Consider the following 12,871-nt stretch of genomic DNA (forward strand, 5'->3'; position numbering starts at 1 on the left):
TTTTGCCTACACCCAAGTTATTGATGAAAACACAGAACAGCCCAGGGTCAAGGACAGATTTTTAGGGGACTCTTCTAGAAATCCCCCTCCAAGCTTACATTTACCCATTAGCTTGCACTACTTGGATTTAGTCATTAAATGATGTCCACATTTACCTAATTATACTATTGTCTGTATCTAGAGGTGTGGAAACTAAGCCTTGGAGATGACTATTAATACCACTAGTGATGTGATCTTCCAGGATGATGAGATTTTGGAGAGTACTGATGAAGTCCAGAGGAATGCAGCCAGGTGGGAAACGATCAAACATCATGAGAAAAGGAATAGGGGGAGGGGGAGAGGCATGGTTGGACAACAGCTAGTGTAAAAAAGATCTGGGGGTTTTCCAGTTGTTTTTCAGTCCTGTCAGACTCTTTGTGGCTCCATTTTGGGGTTTCTTGACAGAGATACTGGAGCGGTTTGCCATTTCCATCTCCAGCTGATTTTACAGAGGAGGAAACTGAGGCACACAGGGTTAAGTGACTTGCCCAGGGTCACCTAGCTAGTAAGTATTGGAGGCTTTATTTGAACCTAGGAAGATGAATCTTCCCGACTTCAGGCTTTGCAACTGCTGAGGGTTTTAGTGGCCTTCAGATTCAAAACATGTCAGCAATGTGACCAAGCAGTCCAAAAAGTCCTTGTTATCCTAGACTTTTTTAAGAGAGGCAGAGTCCAGAAAGAGGGAAATGATGGTTATTCCATCCTCTGTCCTAGTCAGACCACTTCTGAAAAATAATGTTCACTTCATGGCCAGTATGTTGATTTATTTTGCTTGACTGTATGTATTTGTTACAAGGGATAAAATCTTTGGGAGGGGAGGTCATGGATAGTAACAGATATGCCAAAGAAGCACCAATGAAGCATTTTTTTTAATGCACAGAAGAAAACAAAAATTACAGAAAGGGACACTAATTTTGTTACCTTGTTAAACTATATATAATATAACTTTTAAAAACTATGTAACAGTTCATAGTTCTTTTACTTTGTGTATATCTAGCATGGATGTGGGATTTTAAGGTTTGCAAAGGTCCTTCTGTGTTCTCTGTCAGACAGCTAGTAAACATTGAGTAATAAACATATTCATTATACTACTGCCTATATCTAGAGGTGTGGAAAGTAAGGCTTGGAGAGGGTGAATAAACATAAACATAACAGTAAACATTACAATTTGTCAGGCATGTGCTAAAGTGCTAGGGATATAAAGATACGCAAAATATAGTCCTCGCCTTCAAAGAGCTTATAATCTAATGGGGAAAGGAAACAGAGCTGGGAAGGGGAGAAGGGAAAGGTACTCAGTACTGGGACAGGATGGAAAAACAGAGGAATGCCGCCAGATGGAAAATGAAGACCCGTGGGGCCTTGTAGTTCTCCTTAAATAGAGGTTTTGGGAGGAGGTTTCTATGATCTGGTCAAAGGGAAGGAGGGAGGGGCTCTACGGGAAAGGTTACTTGAGTTTTGGGGCTGAAGTGATCTTGAAGGATGATGAGACGCCCTGGGGCACAATGGAAAAGGGGGAGGAACTCAATTGAATGAGAAATGAAGATCCTTACAACCACCTTAGGAGGTCAGAGCAATATTGATGTGTTTGTGCTAGCTGATGATTCTGAGTTCACAACTTTTTATTTGTTTTTGACTTGGACAGTGAGGGTGCTTCTGGTGAGGAACTGTAGATTGGCTCCTTCTCTGTAACATACCCTTAGACAGGTGCTCTGGATACAGAGAGGTTAAGTGACTTGTTCAGGTTACACAGACAATAAATGTCAGTAGGAGGATTTGAACTCAGATCTTCCTGACACCAAAACCAGCCCTCTATTCATTACATCACACTGTCTCTCACAATAAAAAAAAAAACAAAATTAAATGATTATGTTTAATTCTGAACACCATGGTGGCAAAACGGAGGGCATTCAGAGGAGGGAGACCAGTATGGCATGTAGTCTGGAGGCCATTCCTTGTGAAGATCAATGGAAAGGTTTAAGGAGATTTAACAGATAGTAGGGATTTATGGAAAGGGTGTGTTGGCTGTCTTTCAGTATTTGAAGTGCTGTCCTGTTATATATCTTGTTGGCACATACTTCTTTGTATATTGTCTCTCCCATTCAAATTCAAGGTCTTTGAGGGTAGGGACTCTCTTCTGCCTTTCTTTGTAACTCTAGCTCTTAGCACAGTGACTAGAAAATAGGAAACACTTAATAAATGCTTGTTGACTTCACTTGATTTGACTTGGAAGAGGACAAGGCTTATTCTGCTTCAATCAAAAAGGCAGATGAGAAATGAGCAGAAGTTATAGAAAGCAGATTCCAGATTGATATATGGAAAAACTATCCAGTGATTAGATGTATCTAGTGATTAGTGGATCCTTAATCACTGGAGGTCTTCAAGTTGAGGCTTAAGCTGTCAAAGATATTATTGAAGGGATTGCTGTTCAGGTGTCAGTGAAGGAATGTTGGATCAACATTCAACAAATATTTGTTGAATACCTTACTGTGTGCCAAACACTGCTGGGTTATGCATGAAACATTTCCATAGGAACTAGAAAAAATTCTAAGAACTCATCTAAGCCATCTCCCTACCTCAAGGCAGGATTGTCACCAAGCAGGTCCATAGAGCAAATTCATCTTTCATCACTGGATAATTCTTGAAAAGAGAGAGGCATTTGTCATAAAGCCTTGTGGAGTGGGAGTGGGAGAGGGAGGGAGACTGTAAGCAGTTGGCATCATCTCATCCTTAATTAAGTTAAATGTGAAAGGAGACAAGGATAGGAGCAGCTCCTTATCTTCCTCAACAGGACAGAAATGTCACTCAGGAAGGACAGCAGGGTCTACTTGTATTTTCTGACTAGATGGGTTTCAACTGTCAAACTATACATGCTGCTGAAAGATCTCTGCTAGGGACACACACAGCTAATGGAAGACATAGACAGACAGTTGAGACAGTATTGGGTAAGCACCCAGGTTAATTAGCTGAATAAAGCAAATATTGAGCAAACATCAACAAAATGACCCAGGCAGGGAAGAATGATGAGTGAATTAATGAATAAGGAAGGGTAATACTTTTGTTGTTGAGAACGTTCTTAGACCTGATCAGTTTTACTTTGACTAATTAAGGCTATTTGTAGTGACTGTGAATAAATGGAAGTATGTTTGATTTTCCACAAGTTTATTTGAATCTTGCTATCTTTGAGTTTCCCAGCAGACACAGATTCTGGTATTTAAATGTTCTGAGTCCAACAATGAAAGTATAAGGTTGTCCTTAATGCCAACAAATGGCAGGAGACATTTTCACAGAATTGTCCAACTGTTCTCAGCTTCTTCACTATCAAAGATACACATTTTTTGAGCTCAGAGAAGTGCCTTGCAAAGATTGTTGGAAGTTGTGAATTTTGCTTGGTGAAATATCAGTCTGGATGATATTGGAATGTTTTCTAATAACATTTGATAATCTAATTTTTTTGTTGTTTTTGCATATTCTTTTCCCATTATCGTCAAAGGATTATGAAGGAAGTCTAGAAAATTTCATCCTGCCTTGGGCTTAAAATACATCAACAAGTATTTATGAAGCACCTACTATGTGTCAGACACTGTGCAAGTCTGCTGGAAATGCTAGAGATTATTTGGTCCAGGGATTCTTAAACTTTGTGTCATTGACTCTTCTCAAAGTCTGGTGAAACCTGTGAATCCCTATATATGATCACAAAGGAAACCAGTTACGTTGAAATACAGATATATACATATACATACATACACATATATACGTGTGTGTGTGTGTGTGTGTGTAAGTTCACAGATTGTAAGCTAAGAACTCATGATCCAGTTCTTTTCCCTCATTTTACAGGAAACAGACTGGAGTAAAAATAACTCTTAAAGTTAAACAGCAAGTTAGCAGCCAAGTTTCCTGCCTCTTAATGAACATGTCTCTTGCTCCTGAGGCCAATGTTCTTTCCTCTTGGCCACTGTGCCTTTTATGAGGAAAGAATGTAGGTTTCTTGAGAACAGGGGCTGTTTTATTTTTATCTTTGCATCCTCAGCATCTAGCATACTGCCTGGCTTATATTAAGCAGAAGCTTACTACATTCTTGTTGATTTGAACAGGATACATGAATGAATGAATGAATGAATGTCAAAAGCATTTATTAACACTTCCTCTGAGCCAAGTGTCATTTTCAGTTGTGTTCGACTCTTTGTCACCCCTTTTAGGGTTTTCTTAGCAGAACTACTAGAATGGTTTGCCATTTTCTTCTCCAGCTCATTCTACAGATAAGGACACTGAGGTAAACAGGGTAAAGTGACTTGCTCAGGATCACAAAGCTAGCAAATGTCTGAGGCAGGATTTAAACTTAGGTCTTCCTGTCTCTAAGTCCAGCAGTCTATCCATTGTGCCACCTAGCAGAGCCACTGAACTAAGTTATTGGGATAAAATTCAAAAGTGAGCCAGCTCCTGCCCTCTAGGGGTTTACTTTCTATTGTGGAATACCTTGAAGACAAGGGAGGTAAAGTCAGAAACTCAAAGGGAGGTTTTAAAAAGGCAATGGCTAAATGCTTTGAAGTAACTGCTAGTTAGGCTTCCTTGTCTCTACCCAACCTCTATGTGGCAGAGACTTAGCCTCCAAATGGCGCATTATGCACCTGGAGCTTTGTGAGGTACAGCTGACTCTTAGTAATTCAGGCGTCAGTTTTCCAGTCTGGGGATCCATCCATTCTAAGCTTCATCTGTTTTTTTTTTCTTCTGATTGCTGTCCTCAGTTGTTCAGTTCCCTAGTTGGTTATAGGTACTGTATAATAGGATAAGGAAGGGAAACTCCAATCAGTTATTTTCAATAGGTAGGGTACAAGAAGAAGTTTGGGGATATTGGTATATTTGTTATCCATGCCTTTGTTGACATTTTTCTTTTGTGAATACTCAAGAACTGGTGATAGCATTTCTTTTTCATAATAAGGTTGAGTGTGTTCTCACTCCCTTAATACCCTGCCCAGCTTTACAGAATGATTGGAGTAGCATGTTATCAATTGTTTTTCTCCAAGCTATATCAGTGAAACATATAGTTGGCCTCTTGCTCAAGTAAGATTTCTATGGTAACTAATCAAAGTATTTAAAGAAACCACATATACTTGGGAGAAAAGTTTGAAGGACATCAAGACATTTAATCACCATACATAGCTAAAAGACAACGGAAATATTTATTTATTTATCAGAAAAGGTTTCCAGAATGAATGAATAAGCATTGTTTACTATGTGCCAAGCACTGATCTAAGTGGTGGTGATACAGATAGAAAAGTAAGAAGTCCCTGCTCTCAAGTAGTTTGATTGTAATTAGAGTGACAGTACACAGAACAGGGGTTCCCAACCTTTTATAGTTCCCTTCCCAAACCCCCTAATCAACATGAAAAGAAGTAAGTTCTAGAGTATACCATTTACATGCACGTAACAAAGAAAATTGGAATAATTTTTCATAAAGAAATTTTTATTTGGTAGACAATATTTTTCACTAACACTGTACTTTTGGAATATTTGGAATACTTAACATTGTTATTTACTAAAGGTTTCTTGTACCCATCTGACAAGCTTTGCATATTCCCTTGGGGTATGTCTAGCACAGGTTGGGAACTCCTTACATATAGGATGATTCACCAAGGCAAATGGAAAGGCCCAGTGGTCCTTAGGGTTGGTTCAGAAACAAGTCAGATAGTAATCTATCATGACCATCTTTGGTGTCATTTCCACTATAAGACCCATATCCCATTCTGATGTTGAACAATTTGACATTGTCAAGGACACTGAAGGCAAGAAGGTATTCTTTCCTGGGTTTATTAACTGTGGCTGCTTGAGGAGCCTGGGGTTATATCCCCAGAGGCAGTTTCCAGGTCATATCTCCTCAAGGGTTGCCCCTCTGGGTGATGGCTACCAGAGCCAGGCTGGAAGCAGGCCTGATGGCCTTGAGAACATCGTTATTCCTAGGGTTCTTGGGTGCAAGGTCCTGGGATGCCTCCACCAATGGCTGAGGGGAGGTGGTAGTTGATGTGGTAGTCTGGTGGCCTATCTGGCACATGTCTGTTTATCGCTCTCCATACCTCATCATAGCATGAAGGTGACCCTGGGCTCCTGAAGGTCATGCTCATGGAAAACAGGTCCTGTCAGGTCTGGCTAAGCTAAAATAGCTTTGAACTTGGATTTTACAATGGATTTGTGTATCTGTCATCACTAGGTGGAATAAATTTAAATAAACTTAGTTAAATTCGGAGAGGCCCATGACTATAATGCTGGTCACAATGAGAGAAGTGGAAAGGACAATGAGTTACTCAACACTAGTTCTTTCTGGGGCTAGGAATCTAAAGACCTGAGTTCTAGTCCCAGTTTGGTTACTAACTTGCTGTGTCACTTGGGTAAATCATGACCTCTTGGAGCATCTGTTTTCCTACTTTATAATGTGAAAGATGGACTAGATGATAAAGAACATGGCATTTACAAGATGGTTCGTTAGAAAGGAGACAGATCAGAAATTGAATTCTGACTCTGCCTCTTGCTACCAGTGTGACCTTAGGCAAGTCACTTAACATCTCTGGGCCTCAGTTTCTTCATTTGTAAAATAAAATTTTTCAAGGTGATCTCTAAGGAATGAATAAGAAAAGTTATTCAGCACTTACTCTGTGCCAGATGTTGTGATAATAATGTTAATAACAATAGACATTTCTATAGTGCCTACTATATGCCAGGCACTGTTAAATATTATCTCATTTTATCCTCACAACAACTCTTTGAGGTAGAGGCTATTATTATCCCCATTTTACAGGAAACTGAGGCAAATAGAGGTTTAATTGACTTGTCTAGGTTCACAAAACTAATAAGTTGCTGAGGCTGGATTTGAACTTGGTTCTTCCTGTCTTCAAGGAGCTTACATTCTAATAAAGGAAGTCAACTTATATAGGTGAGGAGCAGTCAGGAAGGTATATTTTGAATAGGAAAGTTACAGGGCCAGTGAATCCAGTCATAGAGTATTTGACTGACACATCCTTTCAATGAATGGTAGAGCTCATTTGATTACTGTTTGTAGAGCTGGGAGTGAGGGGTGGGGAGGTGAGAAAGGAAGTACCATATTAGGGCCTAGGTCTGGGCTCATTAGGGTGAATGCTCACTAGTCAGAAGCTTGGGTTCCCACTGTGGGAACATGAGTTTCAGACTGGAGGGGGACATTGCAACCAAGTATGGCAGTTTCCAACTCTGAATCTATGCTCCTAGGATCCTGTGACCTCTAGGGTCCTTTCCAGATCCAAATTTCTGATCCATTGATCTGTATTCTCTGAACTACTCAGGGAGAACAGGCACTTCTCACTGGCAGGCGAGAAGTTAACTAGTGGTGCTTCTCTAGCTTGCCGTAGTGATGGCACCTAAGTGGCCCTGTCTAGAAACTGTATGAACCAGAGAAGATGAACCATACATTCACCTGGTTGATTTCAGTACCTTTGGAGCTTTAACGTAGAACATCAAGTTTCATGTCCCGTATCTAAATGCCCAAATCTAAGGCTAGAAGCATCAATCAATTTGAGATGATTCACCTTCCCGTTAGCTTGTCGAATAACAAATGATCCTCACAAGCACCATTTTCTTGTGGCACAAACATTCAGAGAATCAATAATGTGGCTTCCAGTGCTTTTTAAGAAATCAGTATTTGGGCAGACTTCTTCCGGGCAAGCAATCTGACCCAGGGGCTCAGTTGATGCTTGTTGATAAAATGCTCTCATACAATGGGGGTGATTTTAGAATCTTTGAAATGGAACTGACCTAGGAGCTGATACAATTCAACTACTACTTGAGTCAAGAATCTTTTATATAATTAACCATCCAGTTTCCACTTGAAAATCTCTGGTGATGGGGAAACTCATTTCCCCTTGAAGCAACTCGGTTCATTTTGGGATAGCTCTAATTGTTAGCAGATTCTTATTCACAATGAGATGAATCTTCTTACTGTTAATTTCCACTACTGTTCCTTTTTTCTCCCTCTGAACCAAAGCAGAATAAATCCAATCTCTCCTCCCAGGTGCAGGTCCTCAGTACCTTATAACTGGACTACTGTGATAGGCTATTGATTGGTCTCCCTGACTCAATGCAGTCTGTCCTTTACTCGGCTGTCAAATTAGTTTTCTTAAAGTTCAAGTCTTACCATGTTGTCCCCTCCTCCCCCCACTCAATAAACTCCAGTGGCTCCCTTTCACCTACAAAATAAAATATAAAATCCTCGGTTCTGCATGTAAAGCCCTCTGTAACTGCCCTCCTACCTTTCTAGTCTTACACATTCCTTACCTCTTTGTACTTTGCAGTCCAGTGACATTGGCCTCTTTTCTGTTCTTTGAACGTGGTAGTTCATCTCCTGAGTTTTTTCACTGGCTGTTCCTTAAGCTGGAACTTGCTCCTTCCTTTTGGTTTCCTTCAAGTCCCAAATAAAATTATTTGCCCGTTGTAGATTCCTTTTTTTTTTTTTAACTGAGGCATTTACCTGACTCCAGTCTTCATCACCTCTTGGTCCTCCAGGACCTTTCTTTTTAGCTTAATAGATCAGTGATATTTATCTGTTTCCAGGCTCATGACATAGCTTCCATTTGATTGTTGACATTAATCATTAATCCATTAATCACACTTGCAGGGTTTTTTTTTTTAAGCACCCAGGGGTGTAATGAAACTCACTGAGGGCAACTAGGAGCTCTCCAATTCACTCATTACTTTGAGTTTCAATTACCTCTTAGACATTTTTATTCTTTTTCTAGCATTAATCTTATTCTTGATAAAGAAAATAGAAGCAAATAGAATTTATATATTCTTTCTTCTATGTTATGCCAGAAGTCTTGGCTGCATAGTTTAAAGCAAGAATTTTTAACTTATCCACAGAGAGATTTCAGGAAGTCCATGAACTTGGATAGGAAAAAATTCATCTACTTTTCATTAACCTCTAACTGAAACTTTGCATTTCCTTCAGCTGTTTCAAAATGCTACTCTGAAAAGGGGTCCAGAGGCTCCAGAGTATTGTCAAGAGTCCATGACACAAAAAAAGCTTGAGAACACCTGACTTGGAGGACATTCAGCTGGTTTCAGAGTCAGAAGACCTATTCCAAGTCTTGCATCTGATACATTAGTTTGAGTGACCTTGAGGAAGTCAATTACCCTTTAAGCCCTTTGGACCTCTTGGTGTTAAACTCAAATATAACCACATAAGCATCACTGTGGCTACATGTTGACTTAGAAATCTACATATTAACATTATTTATGTTCTATTGTATTTTTATTTACTTAAATATTTCCTAATTACATTTCAATTTGGTTCATTTGGGGAGTGTTGTGCAGTTTGACATCCCCTCTGCTTTAGGCAACTAAGACTTTAAATTGTGGGGAAGGTTCCAACCTATTTTGGTATAAAGAGTTTTCTCATCTATTCCCTATACCAATGAATTCACAGACCCACTCCCTAACCCTATTCATGTCATTATCAGCAGTACGTTCTTCCCTCACCCCTTCTTCCCCCCAAAGCAGGTCTGCCCCTTTAATAATCCTGATAGTTGCTCAAGAACCAAAATAAGTCTTATTTATGTGAGCCTGTGGGCAGCTAGGTGATGCAGTGGATAGAGTAGGAGCCCTGAAGTTAGGAGGAACTGGGTCCATATCCAACTTCAGACATTTAGTAGACCCTGGGCAAATCATTTAACCCTGTTTGCCTCATCTGTGAAATGAACTGGAGAAGGAAATGGTAAACCATTCCACTGTCTCTGCCAAGAAAATCTCAAATAGGTCATGAAGAGTTGGACACAACTAATTGACTAAACATGTGAACCTATGAGTAATAGCATTATACTGGGGTTCAGCAAGGAATATGGATATATTCCTTCCCTGTCAAAGCTGGGGAAACCACTTTTTCTAGTCTTTCGACCTACCCGTTGAATCAGGCTTTCCTTTGGATAGGGGTGGGTATGGAGATGAGTCTTTGCCCACCTACCCTACCTCCTCACTTCCTGTAGGGTAGCTGACTGGATCAGGAGGGCCGCTAACTCATAATTAGTACTTCTGAGTTGAGAAGATGATCATATATCTTTTCTCTCTAGCTCCCCAATTTGTAAGGTCCTCTGCTGGGGAACACAGTGAATAGCAGCCATTTTAGTTGTTGCTTTAGAAATATATTGGAGACTTAAGTCTCCTTGGGTTGGACCACAAGTGACCTTGGAGATCACTGGTCTGCTCTCTCATTTTACAGATGAAACAGACCCAGAGAAGGGAAATGGCTTGCTCAGGGTCCCAGGGCTAATTAATAAAGAGCAGGGGACAAATTCCTTCCCACTATACTGCCTACTTGGGCAGATTTTTGTCTACAGATGTCCTGTAGTTCCCTTACTACTTGTTCTTTACTTTGTGGAACGCAAGTTACTCCAGGGAGAGGAAGTGTGGGGATTTTATGTCCCAGGAACCTCTTCATCCTGCAAGGGCATCTCATCCCTGGATTCACATTTCATCAGTACCCTCTGCTTCTGGGGCCCCATCCTCTGATTGGAGGGTGAATAGTTTCTTTCAGAGCCTCCATTTAAGGAGGGCATCCAGGTCAATCACCTATTAATTTCTGCATTCTGCTGGACTTCTTTCTCCATGAAGCTTCATGGTTACCTTCAAACCCACTTTGTCAGCTTCCTTTTGTGCAGGGTCTCCCTCCCTTAGAATGTAAGCTCCTTGGGGGCAGGTTCTATCTTTTGGCTTTGTTTCCCCAGTGCTTAGTGTAGTCCCTGGCAGTTAGCAGGGATTGGAATGTTTCTTGACTAGTCTTGATAGACCAATGCAGATTCCCCTAAGAGCTTTGCAAACATTAAAGTGATATAAATGTAATTTTTCACCTTAGAAATTTCAGTTTGTGACTCCTCAGGGCTTCTATGTGACTTTGACCAGGCACAACTTTTTACGCAGGTCATAGGAAAAGGTGAGAGGTGGTGGGAGGGAGAGGGAGGAGGAGTCCCTTACATGATTGCAAATGAGTCTTTTTGTCTCCTTAAATTCCTTGCTTAACCTCGACAACACCCTGACTCATGAAGGGGTGCATGTATTTTCTTAAAAAACAATAAGGCAGTGTGTCTAACTTGGTTAATTTGAGATGACTTCTTGCTTCAATCCCTCTTGGCTTCCATAAGAGGCACCACAGAATAGATATTAAGTATTCTACTCTTGCCTACGTTAAGTGATGCATGTTTTCTTGAAAACCTGCAAGGGACTCCTCCCAACCTCTGATTTTATCTTCTCTCATTACTCTCACTGGATCCAGACAAACACCTAGAGGCTCCTGAGGTATGGTTTCTGAGACCCATCCCCCATCACAGCACCAATATATATATCCATGATACACAGAATTCCTGAATTATGAAGAGAAAAGCTTGCCTCCCTTGTGTACTCACATTGGCAGTACAATGCCTTGTGTGCAATCAAGTATTAACTGATGCAAGGGCAAGACTATTTACCTTCTGTTCAAGAAAGGTGCCAAGTTGATAGAAAATATCTTATCACATTGTCTGACACACAAAAAAACATTTAGTGAAAAAGTCTATGAAACTGAATTCATTTCTGACCTCTACTTTTCCTAAGTTCTTTACACTTGACATTAATTTCTCCTATTTTCACCCCCAAACTCCTTTCAAATTTTATGCATCTGTGACAGGTAATTTTCCTTCCAGAAATTAGCAATACTTGGAATTCAGTGTTTTGTTTTAAAAATATCACTTTTATTGAAATCTTGTTTTCATATCCCCTATATTTCTAAATCTATCCCTCCCAACCTCTACCACTGAGCTATCCCCTGTAACAATAGATTTTTTAAAAAGATTTAAGTAGTTCAGCAACCCAACCCCCCCCCCCCACTACACTCCCTAGGCCTCCACTCTGCCGTTATTATAATTACAGCCTTCACTTCCCCCCTCTTTTCCATGTGGTCATACATTTTGCTTCCCTTGTTCTGCTTATTAGGATCAGTTCACATAAAACTTCCCGTGGTTCTGAGGTTTTCATATTCATCATTTCTTATTGTGCAGTTAATATTCGCTACATCCATTTGTTCAGCTATTTCCCAAGTGAAGAGCATTTATTTTGTTTCCAGTTCTCTTGGACTTGCTTTTCAAGGAACCTAAAGTATTTGCGCTGATCTTACTAAAATTTAAAAAATTTGTGATTAACATCTTTGACTGACTGATGCAAACACTGGAGGCTTTTACAAACAAGGTTTTGTTAAACCGAAGCACAATATTAATAGCTGACATTTATACAGAATCTTAAGATTGGCATACTTTACCTATATTATTTCAGTTGATGCTCACAGAGGAAACTGAGATTCAGAGATGTTATGCGACTTGCTCAGTGTCCAATAAGAATATGAGGTGAGATGCAAATTGAGCCCAGGTTTCCATAAAGCATCCCTAGTTTAAGCCTTGGAATAAACATTGGTATTTGTTTGTGGGGCATATCTTATTTTCACAGATTACCATAGATTTGTATAGCAGTGGAAAGAAATGGATACATTATAGATGCTTCTAATGAATCAGGTCAATACTAAGAAACTGAAATATCTTCTTCATGTAATCTATTACTATGGTAAGAAGTGCAAACAGTTTTTAATTTATGAAGTTTGTTAACAAGTTACTATAGGATTATGTTTTGGGCTAGAAGGGATCTTGGAACCCCGTCATTTTATAGATAAGGAAACTGAGGCCAAGAGAACTTAAGGGACAAAGAGTACAAAGAAGTAGTCTGGATTTGAATCTTGGTCCTCTGACCGCAAATCCAAAACCAAAATGTTACAGATCCTTTGATTTTGTAGACAATATTT

The sequence above is a fragment of the Phascolarctos cinereus genome, unplaced genomic scaffold (genome assembly GCF_003287225.1).
Source record: "Phascolarctos cinereus isolate Bilbo 61053 unplaced genomic scaffold, phaCin_HiC Scaffold_726;HRSCAF=1367, whole genome shotgun sequence".
Taxonomy (NCBI): Eukaryota; Metazoa; Chordata; class Mammalia; order Diprotodontia; family Phascolarctidae; genus Phascolarctos; species Phascolarctos cinereus.